Genomic DNA, 19,901 nt, shown 5'->3' with positions numbered 1-19,901 from the left:
AATGGAGGGGAGCTGTTCTCTCCACTCCACCGTGTGCCCTGGGGGTAGTTGATGAGGATCTAACCCAGGGCGCCCAGCCTCTACCCTCCAGAGAGGACCTTCAGGAAGGAAGCCACAGGGCCTCCCTGGGGAGCAAGGCTCAGACACAGCTCTGTGAGGCTGTCCGCAGCCTCTGCTGCGCAAGTTCTTTCCCAGCCAGGGAGCTGCCCACAGGGTGCGGCAGACCCCTCCTGTCTCCCCACTGCTCCCCTCAGCAGCATTTCAGTAGATCCTCCTGTGCTGCTCCCCACACTCTCTGGTGAATCCTCTCACCCCCCACACCTCTGGCCTGTACCCCAGTTCTGGTATGTATAAATAAAAAATGAAGAGATAAACCCTCCACATGATTAGGTCACGAAGGGCGGGAGGCAAAGTCCCTCTGTGTTCACCCTTCTTTTCCACTAGGGTAAATTCAAACTTTTTTTTTTTGGAAGAAAGTGGATCAGGCAGCTTCCTGGGTGCAAATCTTCACTTTATTTTTTTTTTTCAAAGATTATTTATTTATACAAGTACCGGGGTACAGGCCAGTTGTGCGGGAGGGTGAGAGGATCCCCCAGAGCCAGTGTGGGGAATAGAACTGGCAGTCTGACAAAATACAGTGCTGAGGGGAGCAGCGGGCACAACAGGAGGGTTCTGCCACACCTTGTGAGACCCTCGTAGGCCGGCCGGGATCAAACTGGTGCTGCAGAGGCCGCGGACAGCCTCATGCGCGATGCTCAACAGTCTGCACCACCAGGAGAGGCCCCAAAATCAGACTGCGGGTTCACAATGACCTGCGGCTCCCCTCTTGGCTCCCCATTGGCTAGTTGCTTTGGTAACTATCAGTTCAAAACCACATCTGATAGAATGAAAGTCTCCTAGTAATTTGAGCAGAGGCCTTGCTAGGGACTGTATTGGTTCAGGTTGTCCTAAATTGCCTTCTGAGTAGAAACAAGTTTTTTTCTAGCTGGCCTACGAGGCTGTGATTGAATAGGGAGGGAAACCAGTGACTCTCTGCATTTCATTTTTCTAAATTGTTGATAATGTAAGTTGGGATATTCCTTGGATTTTTATTTTAGGTTTCTCCACTTAGCCATGATACTTGGGAGTTTTCTCCCACGAGGCCTCTGAGCTCCATGTCTAAAACAAAAATTCTCATTTGAGGCTGGGGTATATAGAAAGAAAATAGACTTTTAGAGAAGCATGTAAAATATTTTAGTAAGTTTATTCCAATTTTATCTGCTGCAACGCGTGAAGTAGGTAGATGAAGAAATGGGAGGAATAAAGCCCCAGATAGTTGACTTTTTAATACAAAGCTCACTGCGAGTGGGCTTGGGATGCATGTTAGTGCTCCGTTGGTCCCAGTGTCACCACTTGCAAAGCCTTGATTGGGAGTCACAATAGCAAACAGTCATCTTAAGCCCTCGAGGGCACTCTGTGGAAGGCTTTGTTTTAGCCCAGATGGATAGTAGCGCCCTTAGGTGTCTGGGCACATCCACTGACTGACCTGGGACAAAGACCTGGTGATAATCCGGTGCCTTTTGGCTTTAAGATGTAGCAAGGAACCTGTGGGATGGAGGCAGCACATTCTGGATTTCACATCTAGTTCTGCCGTTCCCTGGTTTACTTTCTGCCACGTGTGTCTGCTTCTAGTACTGAAAATGTGGCTGATGCCAATAGTTGCTTTCACAGGGATCCAAAATTCCAAATCCTGAGAGAGGGTGTAAGTCTGATGTTCTGGTACCCATTGGTGTCCTGTGTTTGGAAATGCACTGGGCTTATTTGGAAAGTTTGGATACGCTAAGCTTTCTTCTGGAGAGTCTGCAATCACTGTCAGTCTCTCCACGATGGGAGAGGTGTTGCAGAGTCCAGCCACATTCCTTAGTCTGCTGACCTTCATTACCTATGTCAGGTGTATCTGGACACTTCAGGGGCAACCTTGGCCCTCTGCAAATCAAGAGAACTCCCCCAAACACTTTATCTGCAGAGAGCCATTGAGGAATCCCCTGTGTGCCAACATTTCTTGATTTATCTACTGTGTGCAGTGTTGTAGATCTGTGATTTCATTCATCTGTAAACCACACTCAGTAGTGGGTATTGCTGGTCCCATTTTATACATGAGAAAATTGAGACTTGAAGGAAGAGCAACTTGCCGAAAGTCCACAGCTATTAAGCAAAATGGACTCCAAAGCCTTTCCTCTCCATCAAACCAGTTTGCCTCCCTAGTAGAAGGATTTGTGCCTCTGTACTTCTCCGGGCAAGAAAGCACTCCCTGTTGACTCTGTAGGGGGCTGCCCTCCTGCCCTGTGGAGCAGCTGTGATAAGGGCTCACTGCCACCTGCATGGGGCGCTCTGCACTTCTGTCAACACCCTCCTGTTGAGCAGGAAGCCACACTCACATTCCTCCAGAAGGTTAGTGAGAGAGCTGCAAGTAGGAGTTGATTTTTCTTTCCCTTCCGAAACAGAAATATTGCTAAACTCCTTAAAAAAATTGACTTCCTAGTTGATTTTGAGTGTAGGTGATGCAGTAAGCCTCAGACTTAGGATTTTCAAATGTCCTTGGCCGGTTATTACCAATGGCTGTCAAATGTGTTCTCGGTGGTCTGGGTGTATCCCATGGGAAAATGCCTTTTCTCGGGGAGTGGAGCTTTTACAGTTCATTTGTGACTTAGATTTTAGCTGTATATTTAATTCATACCTTTATCCACTTTTAACTATCTTGTCTCATAGCAGCAGCTGTTGAATGTGGTCTGGGCTCATACATTAGGTGTCTGATGTGATTGTCTTTATTCTGGTGGGTTGGGCCTGGAAGGAGTCGCTTCAGCCGTGGCCAGTGATAGCCTGGGGAGAAAGTGAATCCATTTGCCCTGGATTCTGTCCAGCACATTCAGTTCCTTTATTTTACATCCTAGGGAGGTGACATGATGGTCAAGGTTACAGGACTTATTCTTAGTGGTACCACAAGTCACCCAGATTTTAAGTCACTCTGTGCTCATACCAGGATTTGGGGGCTCTCTGATAGGAAGAGGGAGGCTCAGAGGTGAAGTGACTTGGCTGATGTCCTGGCTGATGGTGTATGAGTTGCAGCTAGAACTCAAACCTGCTAAGGACTGTAATGTAGCTAACTGAATGTTTAGCTACAGAATGTTTTTGATGTATTGTAGCTAACGGAATGTTTTTAGAAACTCAATTATGTCTTGACTCTACCAAAAAATCTAGCTGTTTAAACTTTCCCATTGTGATTGTAAGGTGAACCGTTCTCTCTGATTTGTCTTATAGTAGGTGAGAACAGGGACACCAACTCAGATGTTTACTTTTTGGATTTCCTGAGGCCAGCTCTCCTTAGGTTGCCCCCACCCCAATCCTATATCCAGACATAGGGCTCCACTGCCTGAGGACTCTGCTCCACCCATCACCTCCGTTTTTCTACTGCAGAGGCTGTGGAAGTGGGAGCTCGTTAAACAAAAAAGATCAAGAGTTCACCCTGTGTTTCAGTTCCCTTTTGAAGCCAGGGTGGAGGGCAGAGAAAGAAAGGTGTGCTGCTCCACAATGTGGCTGCAGACTTTGCAGTCATTGGGCCGGCCTCCCCCTCGGCAAGAAAGTGGACAGACAGGGAGTGCTCCCAATTTCAGGAGTGGCCCTCCTGAGTGGCTTCCAGCACTTCTTACAAGAACAGTGAAGACCTCCTGGGCAGCTGCAACAGGTGATTGGCTCGGTGGTCTCACTGGATCTTGAGATGAAGCCAGGACTGTACTGAGTGACCCCAGTCAGTGAGCAGTGCAAAGCAGCGGCCTCAGAACCTTCCTCTTCCCCACATCCCAATCTCTCTGTGCTGGAGTCCTGGACAGGGCACCGGAGCATCTGGCTCTTAGTCAGGCTACTAAAGTGTTGCACTGCTGAATACTCTTGAATCTGCTGCACCCTTTCTGTTTACACAGCGAGCAGAGTGTGCTATAGGTGATGGTTCTGCACTTAACTAGGCTGTCAGGCAGGCTGGGCTCTGTCTCATGGTAGCCTGCTGCCATTGCGTTTCCCTTCCTGTGCGGGTCTCTGCTGTCCCTGAAGCATCACCAGGACACCTTGGTGTCCTTCTGAATGTAATTACTTACTTGTAACTCTAGTCAAATCCCAGGAAAAGAAACAAAAGCAGGGACCTGACCAACTCCTTAGACCCCTCTTTGTTGTATAGGCAACCAAACATATTTAGAATTCTGCCCTGTGTTAGCCCAGGGGAGGAAGAATTTTCTAGCAGTTATGGCTTTCTGTTTGCTGCCTGGTGCTTTTACAGAAACATTTCATTTTTTTAAACCAAAATTGCATTTGTTCAGTTGTCATTGTTGAGGATGTATTTATTGTGTTTTACAGATGTGAGTAAATATATGTATGTATTTATATATTTATGTATGTAGAAAAACAAACATATATAGACAAGGTCAAGGCACGTATACTATATATTTTGAAGTTATTTATCAAGGGGAAAGATGTGTGTTATAAAGTAAACAGAGTCTATATTTTATACATAACGTAGATAACAAGAATAGCATACAAATTATACACAATTTTCCTTTCCTCTTTTATTATTAAAGCCAAAAAAAAAAGTACAGTACATGCAGCTGTTCCCAGGGTTGTGAAGGCTACACTGCTGTCAGGGGAGGGACTCCCTGGCCCTGGGGTGCACTCTGTGCTGGGGCCCAGCCCTGCACTCTCCGCCGTCTGGCGCTGCCTCACACTTGGCTTCATGCTGTCCTCCACGGTATGCATCCCTGGGTGAAGGGTGAGCGTAACCAATAAAGATTGACCAACAGAAGCGATTCTGGCTCTTGTCCTGCTGGGTCGCCTCGGGGCTCTCCTTTGGGAGCTCACACCTGGCAGGTTGTGGACTCTGAGGCAGAGGTGTGAGTGGGTCAGTGGTAGTATTTAGCATGTGCTTGGGGTTGTTAGGGAGAAAAGGATGTCCTAAAGCTAATTCCATACAGGCTTTGTGGACTCCACCCCCACCCCAGGCCAAAGCCAAAGACACTGGGAACTCCAAATCTCATCACCACCTAAGGAAAGGTGGCTGGGACCTGAGGGTGGGGTTAAGCAGCCAGGTTTGGTATAAAGCCAGACCCGTGGGCTTTGGAGGGAATCCCTCATTTGGCTCTCTGCCAGCTCGCAACATCCGGCCAGCTCTGAGAGTGGCTTTGGGTTTCCAGGTTGGCGGATCGGGTAGGACACATTAAAGAACTTTATTTCCCTATTTTCTCCCTGAGTTGTACATTTTCCTTATTTTCTTTTCCCTTGTAAATAAACCTTTTATTAACCTTTTGTGTGTGCCTGTAGTGGAGTATTAATAAGTCCCTTTTAAGCGCACAGGTGAGCGCCCACAGCCAGGCCACCCATTTTATATCGGGGCTGCCCTATAACAGGGTGGTGTGCGTATGTGTGCATATGTGCATGTAGTATGTGTATGGTTTGTGTGCGTGCCCGTGTGAGAGAAAAAGGCTGGTCCAGACAAGACGATGACAACACAGATTTTAGGTGGGAGAAACAGGTTTTAAAATTATTTATTATTCTGATGACTAAGTGACTACCTTACACTGATCTCTAAAGGACTTTCCTAAGTTGTATCTGACTATTTACAAGAGCATCTTTCTTTCCCTCTTTCTTAGCAGTGTTTAAGGGTAACTGTTAGGGGGAAAAGGATGCCCTAAAGCTAATTCTATACAGGTTTAGTGGACTCCACCCCCACCTCAGGCCAAAGCCAAAGACACTGGGAACTCCAAATCCCATCACCACCTAAGGGAAGGTGGCTGGGACCTGAGGGTGGGGTTAAGCAGCCAGATTGATATAAAGCCAGACCCGTGGGCTTGGGGGGTTCCCCCATTTTGGCTCTCCGCCAGCTCGCAGCGTCCGGCCAGCTCGGAGAGTGGCTTTGGGTTTCCAGGTCGGCAGATCGGGTAGGACGCATTAAAGACTTTATTTCCCTATTTTCTTCCTGAGTTGTACATTTTCCTTATTTCCTTTTCCCTTGTAAATAAACATTTTATTAACCTTTTGTGTATGCCTGTAGTGGAGTATTAATAAGTACCTTTCAAGCGTGCGGTTGAGAACCCACAGCCAGGCAACCCATTCAATATTGGGATTGCCCTAAAACAACTGGCGCCCAACGTGTTTTCCAAGCTTCACCCGTGGTTGACCAGCCCAAAGTAATTTTTTGTTGCATTGGTCACCATCTTCAGTGAACTCAGGCAAATTGCTAATTGGCCTGATAGTGTTGTAGAGCAACCCCAATACAAAATGGGGTGCCTGACTGTGGGTCCTCACCCATGCGCTTAAAAGGACTTATCAATATTCCACTGCAGGCACACGCAAATGACTAATAAAAGGTTTATTTACAAGGGAAGGGGAAATGAGGAAATGTACAGCTCAGGGAGAAAAGTGGGAGACAAAGTTTTAAATGCGTCCTACCCGATCCGCTGATCTGGAATCCCAAATGGCACTCTGAGAGCTGGCCGCAAGCCAGGAGCCATGAAGCCAGGAGGCGAGCGAGAGCGAGCCAGCCCAAGGCCCACGTGTTTGGTTTTTATATCCAACCTGGCTGCTTAACTCCACCCTCAGGTCCCAGCCACCCTCCCTTTGGTGGTGATGGGATTTGTCTTTCCCAATGTCCTGATGGCTTTAGTCTGGAGTGGGGGTGAGGTCCACAAAGCCTGTATGGGATTAGCTCAGGACATCCTTTCCCCCTAACAATAGGAGATGTCTCCTGGTTGGATCGGCCTTTCCTTTCCAAACTCTGCTGTCCTAGAGAGTGCACGCAGGCAGGTCTTCTAGTGTGTACTTTCCTTTCACTTAACAACAATTAAAAATTTTAAATAATAATACAAAGATGAAGACTTTTGTTGTGAGACAGCCACAGCCGTCTGGTTGGGATGGTGTTGAAGGATGGGATGGTGTTGGCGCAATTGTAGAGAATGATAAGGGTGGGGGAATGAGAAGACGCACACACTTGGTCAGGGTGCGGGCCTCGTCCTGCTGAGGGTCTCAGCAGCCCTTCATTTATATATTTCAAGCAAACCAGGAGAGCACATAAGCATATGCATGAGGAAAGGTAACAGTCACATCTTTTCCCAGAGCAGCAAGGGTTGATTTACCCTTTGGCAGAGGCTGTGACATTTATTATTTTTTTGATATAAAGGAGGCTCATTAGCTTAACAGAAGTTTCTCAGAATAGTCATTTATCTGAAATGACCAGTAATTTTATTACTAGCAAAAGGCTTCTGGGGCTGCACTACCATTTCCATGTTTACTGAGTGAAGGATTAACTAAGGGCTGGGGAAACAAAGGGCAGGAAGTTACCTGGGGGAAGGGAGACAAAGGGATTTTTTTCTAACTAACCTATAAAGTTGAAACTTACATATAACTCATTGACTAAAGCAAAAACCAGAAGGCGTTTATCCAGAAGTTATCATTTATAGTATATTGTTTTAATATTGATGGGCTATTAAGGAACCAAGGGCCTGGAGGGCATAGTGCCAGGCAAGCTGCACTGACTCCTCCCTAGCCCCCAGCTCTCCCTTCAGGGAGGAATTCCCCTAATGTAAACAAGGAGTTTTCTGCCTATAACTCTTCTACTTATCCAGGCAGCCTAGTTTCCGTATCTAACTTTAAGATTAAGGGAAAATTCCTCTCTCTGTAAGATTGCTGATTGTTGTTTGTAGTTGGAAGGAGTTACCAATATTTTATCAGAGGCATGGCCAAAGATTGTTATAGCTGTCATGCCCACGTCAACCAGTGCAGCCCCCAAGGACACAGACAACCGATGCAAGGGCACAAAGGAGTTTATTACGGGCTCAAGACCGGGCCCTCAACACGCACTGATGCAATGGCAGAGGTCGAGAGCCCCGAACAGAGGAAGCTGGGGTATCTTATAGGGTCATGAGTGGCGCGAATTTTGAAAGAAGCTGGCAATTACTCATTGGCTACTACAAAGGCATTTTGGCGAGTGCCATTACAGTTTCAAACTGAATGGACGGTTAGAGATGCTGTCCCATTTATGGACAGGACTGACCTCATTGGCGGCTGGGGTGGTCTGCTTTTTCGTCACCAAGTGGAGTGAAGGTTGTGACTGCTGAAACTCTCTCCAGAATGCGGCTGGACAAGGACTAACATATCAAGGTGAGGATATACAAAATGGCGAAACCTCAGCTAAGCTTGGTTCCACAATAGCTAGCTCAACCAGTCACAAAACTGCTGTGGATTTATTCTCGAATGTGTACTCTAACAGGTGTCATACCAATTAGCCCTAAATAAACAGGAATGAATTAGCAGGAGTCAACTATGGTGCTTTCTGGCTTGTCAAGAGTTTTCTTCTACTTGGAGCTTGGCCCACCTCTGACATTCAACTGTTATCTTTAACTGTAAAGTAAAAGACTTTCTTCTGTGGAACCAAGCTTAGCTGAAGTTTCGCCATTTTGTATATCCTCCAACTTGATATGTTAGTCCTTGTCCAGCCGCATTCCGGAGATAGTTTCAGCAGTTACAACCCTCACTCTACTTGGTGACGAAAAAGCAGACCACCCCAGCCGCCAATGAGGGCAGTCCTATCCATAAATGGGACAGCATCTCTAACCATCCAATCAGTTTGAAACTGTAACCGTGCGTGCCAAAATGCCTTTGTAGTAGCCAATGAGTAATTGCCAGCTTCTTTCAAAATCCGCGCCTCTTGTGACCATATAATTGACCCCTGCTTCCTCTGTTCAGGCTCTCGACCTCTGCCATTGCATCGGTGCGTGTCGGGGGCCCGGACTCGAGCCCGTAATAAACTCCCTTTTGCATTTGCATCAGCTGTGTCTTTGGATTCTTGGAGGCTATGCTTGCCGAGTCTGCTGATCTTGGGCACAACATCTTCCAGTTAGCCCTTGCCTTAAATGGCCACATCTCTATACTAAAAGACTTGGCCCAGGGATGTTTACAGCCTTTTGTTCCCAGAAGTTTTTTTCACTTGTTCATGTAAGGCCAGATGTTGAATTGCTGCCTTTGGCAGAGAACTACTAATTTTATAAAAAATGTAATATTTGTATTATGCACTGCCATTTGCCATCAAACTGGTTATTCGGTGATTGATCCATATTTGCAGTTTTACTTTTAAATGCATATTTTAGCAATGGTAGAAACTAGCCGTAAACAAATGAGGAGACGCTAGCAGGAGTCAGCTAACGAGATTCCTGATTTTTCAGAAATCTGCCCCATGCCCGGGCTTTTGTCAGACGACATGAGTAGCATGGTCCCCATGATCTTTGTATTCATGCCTTCTGAGCTGGTCTGATGTTAATGCATTCAGCATTTGGCCCACCCACTTAGACAATCAAGTTGCAACAAACCCTTGCCACCTTGGGGAACATCACAGCACACACATAACATTCTCACATCTTATAATCCTGTAGTACACCTAAGAGCAGTTCTGAACAATGAAGAATGGAGAGCACTTAGTCAAAGCTCAATGTACCATCTGCTCAACTGTAAAATGTGATGATGTATTTTTTCCAGGCCACCCTTGATGGAAGACTCCACTGTCCTAAGTTTTAGTTCCAATGCAGGAGCTAATCGTTACTTCCTAAATCTGGTATTTCTTTGTGATGTTGGTTTCTCTCATATTAGGCCCATTTCTTGTTTTGTAGACCAGGGATTATATTTTCTCCTAGTGTTATAGCGCAGGCACGATATTGAATGGGTTGCCTGGCTGTGTGTCCTCACCCGCACTCTTAAAAGGGACTTATTGATACTCCACTACAGGCATACACAAAAGGTTAATAAAAGGTCTATTTACAAGGGAAAAGGAAATAAGGAAAATGTACAACTCAGGGAGAAAATAGGGAGATAAAGACTTTAATGTGTCCTACCTGATTCGCTGACCTGGAAACCCAAAGGCACTCTCAGAGCTGGCTGTATGCTGCGAGCTGGCGGGGAGCCAAAATGGGGGAACCCCCCCAAAGCCCACGTGTCTGGCTTTATAACAAACCTGGCTGCTTAACCCCACCCTCCGATCCCAGCCATCTTCCCTTTGGTGTTGGAGCTTGATAGGGACAGGTATCACCAGTTTTTATTTTAAGACTTATTTATTTATGCATACAATAACTGGGGTACAGGCCAAAGGTGTGGGGGCATGAGAGGATTCACCAGAGACAGAGTGGGGAGCAGGACAGGAAATACTGCTGAGAGGAGCATTGGGTGAGACAGGAGCGGTCTGCTGCCATATGGATTGCTCCCTGGCCAGCCTAGTGTGGTTGTCACTAGCTTGATAGCACTGTCTTTACCCTGTGCCACCAGGGAGGCCCAATACTCAATGTCCTTTCATGATAAAAAAAAAACAGCAGATGGAAGTTTCCTCGACCTGAGAACGTTATCTACAAAAACAAGTAGGCAGCAACAGACTTATGGTAAAAGGCTGAATGATTTCTCCCAAGGATCAGAGACAACATAGAGATTGCCAGTTTCGCTCCTTCACTCAACACAGTACTGTGGTTTTAGCGAAAGAAATTAGAGAAGAAAGAAAAATTCAGATTGTAAAATAATATGTGAAATTATCTTATTATATATACAATGATACTGTAATAATAAAATCTAGAACAATCCAATGGAAAATTATTAGAAGAGTGAGTTCAATAGGTTTAAAAATCCCTCAGTATAGAAAAATCAATAATTAAACTCTGAAAATGAAATTAAGATAAAGATCTATCATAAAGAATAAAGGCTTAAGAATAAATTTTACAATGGAAATGCAAGACCTTCGCAGAGATCACTATAAAACATTGTTGAAAGTTGTATTAAAGATCTAGATAAATGGAATGATATCAGCTTCATGGATCTGAGGCTTCATATTGTAACCATGCCAATATTCCCTAAACTGTTATATTATTTCAGTGCATATTTATGAAACTTCAGCCTGTCTTGTTTGTGTATTTTTTGCAAATATTAGCAAACTGATTCTAATATTCATAGGGAAATATAAAGGACTCAGAATGGCCAAAATACCTGAAATAAGAATAACCAGTTTGAAGGGTTCAGTCTTATTTCCAAACTTGCTAAAATTGAAGATATCAAGACAATGTGATACTAGCAGAACAGTCATAGATCAATGACATAGAAGAAAAGGTCCAGAAGTAAACCTTTACATTCATGGCCAACTGATTTTTTTAAAGATTTGTTTATTTATTTATACAAGCACTGGATACAGTCAGAAGCACGGGAGGGTGAGAGATTTCACCAGAGCCAGAACGGGGAGCAGAACAGGCAGACTGACAAAATACACTGCTGAGGGGAGTAGTGTGCGCGGCAGGAGAGGTCTACATGCCATGTGGGACCCTCACCGGCGGCCGGGGATCGACTGGCGCTGCAGAGGCCGCGGGCAGCTTCACAACCCAGCGCTCAACCGCTGCGCCACCGGGGAGGCCCAATGGCCAACTGATTTTTTAACAAGGGTGAAAAGAAAACTCAATGAAAAAAAATTAGTCTTCTCAACAAATGTTGGGACAACTGAATGTCTGTGTGCAAATAAATGAAGTTGTATATTTTAGACCACACACAAAAATTCATTCAACTCCATGTTGAATATCAATATTCAACTTAAAGGGAATATCAAATACTACAAAGTTCTTGAAAGAAAATATAGTAGTAAATCTTCCAGTTTTGGGTTAAAATGGCTTGTTAAGAAAAATATAAATGGGGCCTCCCCTGGTGGGGCAGCGATTGAGTGCTGGGCTGTGAAGCTGCCCGCAGCCTCTGCAGCACAGGTTTGATCCCCGGCTGGTGGTGAGGGTCCCACATGGCATGCAGACCTCTCCTGCCATGCACATTACTTCCCTCAGCAGTGTATTTCGTCAGTCTGCCTGTTCTGCTCCCCGTTCTGGCTCTGGTGAAATCTCTCACCCTCCCGTGCTTCTGACTGTACCCAGTGCTTCTATAAATAAATAAATAAATAAATCTTAAAAAAAAATGAATGAAATTCTGAGACCTGGATGGATTTTGAGTCTTATGTTAAGTCAAAGAATCAAGACACAGAACATAACTTCTTATAAGATTCCATTCATTTCAAAATCCCAATGAGGGATATCTACAGAGAGACGGAGTAGATTGGATTTTGCCAAGCCTAAGGGTTGGTGCAAAAGGGAAGTATCTGCTAATTGTCTAGGGTTAATTTGGGGGTGATGAAAATGTTCCAAATTTTATTTTGGTGATGTTTGCACAACTGTGAAGTTATCATTTATTTGTATGCTTTAACGGGTGACTTTTATGGTATTTGGACTATATCTTTAAAAACTCTTAATAAAAATAATGACTATCACCATTAGGTTATGGTAAAGCAGCAGTACTGTGTAGTGATTTTAAACTTCAAATGAACGAAATTGCTGCAATGTCTGAATGTTTATGTGCTGTTGCTCATTTTGTTCTTCACTTAGGAAACATCCTTCAGGCTACATCATAAAATTTACTAAGAAGCACCCTTTGATTGCTATTATTTCTGTTGCTGAAGTGTCAGGGAATGGAGAGACAGAAGAAGTTTTTTTTTGCCTAGACCAAAGTCACACTGTGTGTGATATGTGTGCACCTCCGCATTTGCTATCTGGGCTGAGTCCACCACCACTGCCTTTCTTCAGGCCACTCTATTTTCAGCTCCCCTGGGTGGGCTTGCTTGCTTCATGACACAGAATCCTCTTGTGATGGCTGCCTGTAACGACTGCCTTTCTTGGCAATGAAACACCATGACATATTTGCAAGCAGTGACCAAGGGGCTTAGACTTCAGCATGTCTGTTCATGACATGTTTCGCTTGTTCAACACCTTTCTATTGTTCCTCGTGGGTTTGCTTGTATTTCTTTTATTTGCCTATCAGATCCTCTTTTTGTTTGTGTTAACATTAGTGCAAATTTCAGTTCCATCACAAGTATTCCAGTTTGCAGTAAGTTCTCTGTTCTCTGAATTCCTTTCTTTTAAATATTTATTTATTTATGTATACAAGAGCTGGGGTACAGGGCAGAGACATGGGGTGGGGGGACAGAAGAGGCAGATCAACTGAAATACACTGCTGAGGGGAGCAGCGGGCGAGACAGGAGAGGTCTGCTGCACTGTGTGGGTTGTTCCCTGGCTGTCTGGGGATGGAACTCATGCTGCACACACTGTGGACAGCTTCATAGTGTGGTGCTAAACCCCTTGCACCTCCAGGGAGGCCCTGTTCTCTGAATTCTTATCATGTGCATTAAGTGTTTCACTTCTGTAACAGAGACCACAAACTACCCAGCAATTGTTAGCTTTGTTGAGCATATACTATGTGCTAAGAACTGCACTAAAAGCTTCCCATTTTTTTAGCGTATTTAACCATGTAAATTAATCTTGTTTGCTTTATTAATAGGCACAACCATTCAGTGAACTTCCATTCTTTTCTGATTGAGTATTTATATAATTGTCACACAAATTCTATTACAGAAAAGATAGGGCTTTATAAATACTGGTGAATTACTTATTATTTTCTCGTTTCTATATTTTTTTTTGTCTTTAATTAAGCTACTGAAGAAACCTTACTAAATGTGGTAAAAATATGTTTTGTTCACTCACTGCCATGTCACGTCTCAGTAAATTTCAATTATTTATTTTGTAGTTTTTAAAATAATAAACTTTATTTTATGAGTTAATGTTTGGAGAAAAATTGAGAGGAAATTGCAGAGTTCCCGTATATCCCCTCATCCTCCCCAAAACACAGTGTTCCTTCTTATTAATATCTTGCATAGCCACTAATTTTCCACCAATTTAGTGATCCAGAATTTGCTATTACACTTGATGAACCACTATTGATGCATTATCTTTAAGGTCCATATTTTACATTAGGTTTCACTCTTTCTGTGGTTTATTTTATATCATTTGATAAAGGAAAAACTTACACACAAAATAGCATACACACACACATATATGTTTTCAAGACACAAGTATATGTATATATGTATGTGATAACTTATTTTTTTTGACCACTGAGCTATATAGCTCATTGTCTGAATATACTACAGCTTATCAGTTCATCTGTTAAAGACTATCTTGGTTGCTTCCAAGTTTTAGCAATTATGAATAGAGCCTGTACAAACATTTCTATGCAGGTTTTTCTGTAGGGCTACTTTTAAAATTTTACTTGAATAAATTCCAGTGAGGACAATTTATGGATAATATAGTAAGAGTTTGTTAAGTTTTATAAGAACAAAGCAGTTTGTTTAGATACAATTTCAAACCATCTTCCCAAGTGGCTGTGCCATTTTGCAATCCCATCAATAATGAGGAGTTTCTGTTGCTACACATCCTCACGAGAACTTGGGGTTGTTATGCTTGGGATTTTAGTCATTTTAATAGGCATGTGGTGATATTACAATTCTCTTTTAATTTTAAATTTTCTGATGGCATATTATATTTAAAATCTTTCTATGCACCTGTTTATCATGTGGATACTATGGTGAAGTGTATCTTCAGATCATTTGTATATTTGGTAATTGGGTTGTATTTTTTAAAAAAATATTTAATTTATTTATCCATGAAAGATCTGGGGTAGAGGCCAGAGGTGTGAGGTTGAGAAGATTCATCATAGACAGAGTGGGGAGCAGAACAGGTGGATTGACTAAAATACACTGTTGAGGGGAACAGCTGGCGAGACAGAAGAGGTCTGTGCTACATATGGCTAGCTCCCTGGCCAGGGATCCAACTCAGGCTGCAGTGTTGAGAACACTGAGGCTTAACCTAGTCCACCAGGGAAGCCCTAGGTTGCATGTTTTCCTATTGATTCTTTTTTAATAATATTTTGTATTTATACTACTTTTTAATCATTTATTAATTCCAGGAGATTTTTGTGGATTCTTTGAGATTTTCTACATTGAAAATAATGGCAACAGGGCACAAGTATAGTTTTATTTTTTTTTCTTTTATCAGTCTACATTATCTTTTACTTTCTTCCTGTTTATTCCATTAATCTAGAACTTTCCAGTACAATACTGAATAGAATCAATGAGAAGGGACTGCTTTAATTTGTTCCCAGTTTTATTTATTTTTTATTTTTTAAGATTTATTTATGCACACAAGCGCTGGGGTGTAGACCAAGGGTGTGTGGGATGAGAAGATTCACCAGAGACAGAGTGGGGAGCAGAACAGCAGACTGACTGAAACACACTGCTGAAGGGAGCAGCGGGGAGACAGGAGCGGTCTGCTGCACCATGCATGTAGCTACCTGGCCGGGGATTGAACTCGTGCTACAGTTGCTGGCAATAGCTTACACCTCTGTCTTTAAGCCCTGCATCATAAGGGAGGTCCTGTTCCTAATTTTAGGTGGCATCCAGTTTCTTGTCATTAAGTTTTATTTTAGTTTTAGATTTTTGTAGAAATTTTATAGCTAGTCAAGGAAGTTGCCCTATACTTCTAGCTTATCATGTGAATTAATCTTTCTTTCTTTGTGATTCAAAAGCTTGCCTAAGATCATTCTTTCATGATTCTATATAGATCAAAGTTCCATTAATACACAAAATTTAGGACTTAATAAGTTCTAGTGAGACAGTCAAACTATAATCTTATTATCTGCATTTTATTTTGTTCTGGATTAAGTGCTGAAGAAAATTATCTAATTAATTATGTAAATGTTTTCTGTTTACCTATTGCCACATCTCTCTGCATTTCAGTAATAGTTTATTTTCTTATTTTTCTTTGATTTAAATTTCAAAGTTAGATTTCCAAAGAACACTAATTCTTTGAGATGTGTAACCAGTTAATACTGAATGTCCCCATCCTGTGTCATCTTCTTTCTGTGAAGTATTTTATACAGTATAGAAAGAAAACAAATCTGTCTCATACTATGTCTCCAAGCAACTCTGTAGCAAAGAATCCTAAATAAGTTTGCCAAATATACCTGACTGCAATGCTTATTTTTCAATTCCCAACCACTAATTTTCCACCAATTTAGTGATCCAGAATCTGCACCTCAAGGACTATGTATAAGGTCAGGAAACTTATGAGACAACAGTGGCATGAATTTGTCTGTTTTCATTGTTGAGTAATATCGCCTTGTGTATCTACACCACACCATTTTGACCAATTCATCTGTCTTGTGCCATTTGAGTTGTTTCCATGGCATGGCTATTGAAAATAGTTCTGAGTAAACAAAGGAGTTCAGGTTCCCTGGGTTTTTTTTTTGTCCCTTCGGTAGATTCCTAGGAGTGGACTCACTGGATCATGTGCAGACCCATTTTCAGTGTTCTGAGGAACCTCCACACAGCCGTCCATAGTGGCTAGACCAGTTTGCCTTCCCACCAGCAGGGTAGGAGGCTCCCTTTTCTCCACTGCTCCTCCAGCATTTGTTGTTTCCATGTTGTTGTTGTTGTTTTATTATTATTTTTTTAATGTGGAGCATTCTTACTGGAGTGAGGTGGCATCTCTGTGGTTTTGATTTGCATTTAATTGATAACTAGTGATGCTGAACCTTTTTTCTGTGCCTGTTGGCCCTTTGCATTTCTTCTTTGGACAAGAGTCCTTTTATTTCTGCTCATTTTTTGGACTGGATTGTTTGATTTTTTTGAGTTGTGTACGCTCTTTGTAGATATTTGATATCAGTCCCTCATCTGTCATATGGTTTGTAAATATTTTCTCCCATTCAGTGGGGTGTCTCTTTGTTTTGATCATTGTCTCTTGCTGTTCTGAAGATTTTTATGTTTATGGAGCCCCAACTGTTTACATTCTCCTTTGTTTTCTTTGCTTCTGGAGAAGAATCCTCAAAGACGTTCCTGAGGATTGTGTCATGGAGTGTTTGACTGTGTTCCCTTCTGTGTATTCTATGGTGCCACGTTTTACATGTAAGTCTTTCATCCACTTGAGTTGGTTTGTGTATAGTGTGAGGTAGTGGTCTAGTTGCATTCTTTTGCATGTTGCAATCCAGTTTCCCCAGCACCATTTATGGAAGAGGCAATTCTTTTTCCAATGTATATGCTTTGCTCCTGTGACATAGGTTAGTTCCTCATTGTTCTCTGTGTCTGGTTTTGTTCTAATAAAGTTTTCATTTCAATAGCTTTGTAATATTGTTTGATGTCTGGGAGTGTAATACCTCCTTTCTATACCCCTTTTAGTCAGAACTATTGCTACTAGAGGTTTTTGTGATCCCATGTGAATTTGAACAATTTTGGTTCCATTTCATTGAAGAAGACCACTGTAATTTGTATTGGAATTGCATTGAATCTCTAAATTGCATATGAATGGGAAGTCCCACCTAGGTTTGTTATGTTTTCCCAATTGTGGAACATTCATAAAACAGAGTGTTAATAAAAAATTAGGTGTTATTTTTTGTATAATTTCTAAAAAGGTGTTATTTTCTATAAATTCTAAAACAAAGTAGATCTGTTCTCTAGAGATGAAGAACGAATGTTTCAGATTGAATGGCAAAGGCATTTTATCATATAATAGATGACAAGATTCTGATCGTATAATATTAGGATATTCTTCCACTTTTCCGCTGATGGAACTGTAAGTAAGTTCATCCTTTTCTCATCTGCTTTATGTGCCACCGGAGAAAATGTTGCACTCAGGTGACATAATTCCAGGATAGTGTCATTGTGCTTTATAAAGGAATCAAAGAGAGGAATTAATTCAGGAGATTCAAAACATGCAACTGGAAAACAGGAAATTGATAATGAACTTAGAGCCATGTCTCTGGTCACCTGTGTCTGTGAAATCCACGATCCTCAATTGCAGGCTGGTCACTAGCCGCTGGACAAGGCAGGGCCAGACCCACTCATATGTGGACTGTCCTTTCTGAAGCTGGGCCTGGGGTCTGAATTTGTACCTGGCAAGCAAGGGCCTGTCACTGCTGACCTGGGCAGGCTGGTTCATGTCCTCCTTTCTTTGCCTCCTGGGGAGAGGAAAGGGAGGAAACAGATGTTTCCTGAGGGCTGTCTGCAGTCATTACCTCGGTCCTCGCTCCCTCACAAAAGACAACCTGTTGTGTCATGTCTTTTATTTACAGCCTCAAAAAGCTCTTCAGTGGCTCCCCCTGTCCATACTCAGGATAAAGTCCAAGCCTCGAGACAAGCTTACGAGAGTCTTGCCATTGGCTCCTGCTGTCTCAGACCTGCGGCCCCTCTCTGACAACCTCCTGTGTCAGGTGCCCCTTCCAGGGAAAACTGTAGCATCTCAAGCTCCCTGTCACAACTCTTGCAGCATCTGTTGAAGTTCCCTGTGCCCTGATTCCTCCTGAGGGTGCTCTGAGCTGTAGGCTCAGCTCAGATTGTGTCCTTGGCATCTAGCAGACAGTGGGTGCTTGGCAACAACAGGTGAAGGGGTTGTGTGTACCTCTTGAGTGGAGGGGATACTGGAAACTGAGGCTCAGGTAAAGGAGGAAAAACCTATATCCCCCACCCCGGGCCTACCTGAGCCTAGAACCTTCTATTTTGGCAGAGATTGTTGTCTTGGCGCTCTTGCCAGTCAGTTCCTCTCTGTCCTTACTCAGTGCAGGTGGAAGTGCAGCCCTGGTGGGGAAGTGTTGGTGCAGCCCTGCCCAACTCTCTCTCAACTGTCAGGGTCCTCGATGCCAGGAATGACCCTGCCAGGTGGGCACTAATCACTCATGGACAGAGGGGAGGGTGCAGTTGTCGCATCTCCAGGGCGGGCCTTCCGGCCATGGGGAGGACAAAGGTGCTCAGAGAGTCTGTGCAGCTTCCATCCCAGGCAGCGACCAGCTCCATTGGTACCCAGAGTGTGGTGGACACAGCTGCAGGGTGAGGCTCCTAGGTAGACTGTGGTACATTTTTACCTTCTTCCATTGTATCCTCTGCTCCGAGCACTCAGAGCATAGCAGTGATCAGACCATCCCATGCCCATGGGTCTCCTGGTGATCCCCTCACAGTGTGGGTTCTGACCCAGTGGGGTGCTCAGGATTGAATCCGGAACTCTATGCTCCTCCATGGCCAAAATGCAACCTGCCAGAGCCTGGTGGTTTTCCACATCCAGCCCTCACTCCTCTGCATCCTCGTGACTGTTGCCCGCCCCCCTGCCCCACTCTGCCTTCAGCTACCCACAGGGAGATGCTCCTCACCCTCCCTCTGGGCTCAACTTCTGCCCAGATGAAAGCACAGTGGGTGCTGGCTCACTGGGTTCTGCGGGACCAGGTTCCTCCCTTCCCCCACTTCTGGTGCACAGCCCAGACCGTGACTTCACTCCAAGTCTTGGGGGAGCCCTTAAAGGTGATGACAGAACTCACTCACGGTGGCGACACCTGCACACAGTCCTGCTGCATCAAGGCGGTGTGGACGTTCCAAGTGAAGTGGAGACAAGTAGCCCACGTTTCCTCCACAGATGGTGACGGTCTCAACACTCTAAGATCCATGAGGAAGGCTCAAGTGTCCTTGGGTGGAGATGTGGGTGAGGATGTCCATTTTATGGCATCTGTACGCAGTTCCATTTCAATTTTGCTCAGATGGTTTGAGCTTTAGACTAGAACAGTCATTGCCATTGTTGAAAATCTCCAAGTCAAATACAATACAGGGCATGGGCAGACATCACCTGAGGCATTGCCAGTGTCTTCATGATGTTCTTTTGAGATCAGCTGTTGTCAGTTTGTTTAGAGTTAAATATTTTCAGGTAAAGATACAATTCCTTTTTAAAAAAGGGACTTCAGATATTGTTGGTGCACTTATGGTCCTTTGACATGGCTCTGCTCATTTGCAGAGTTTTTTGTTTTTCCTTCCTCATTTCCTTATTGGTGTCCTAGCACCCAAATTATTGATGGTGTTCTGGTGTTCTGGCCTCGTAGGGTGGCAAGCCTGCCCGGAAGTCAGCCCACGGCTGCACATCAGCATAGTGGAGCTCTCTGTTCTGCTGCCACCGTCTTTGTTGTTGACT

This window comes from Talpa europaea (genome assembly GCF_964194135.1).
Source record: "Talpa europaea genome assembly, chromosome: 8".
Taxonomy (NCBI): Eukaryota; Metazoa; Chordata; class Mammalia; order Eulipotyphla; family Talpidae; genus Talpa; species Talpa europaea.
Note: the sequence above shows the minus strand (reverse complement) of the source record.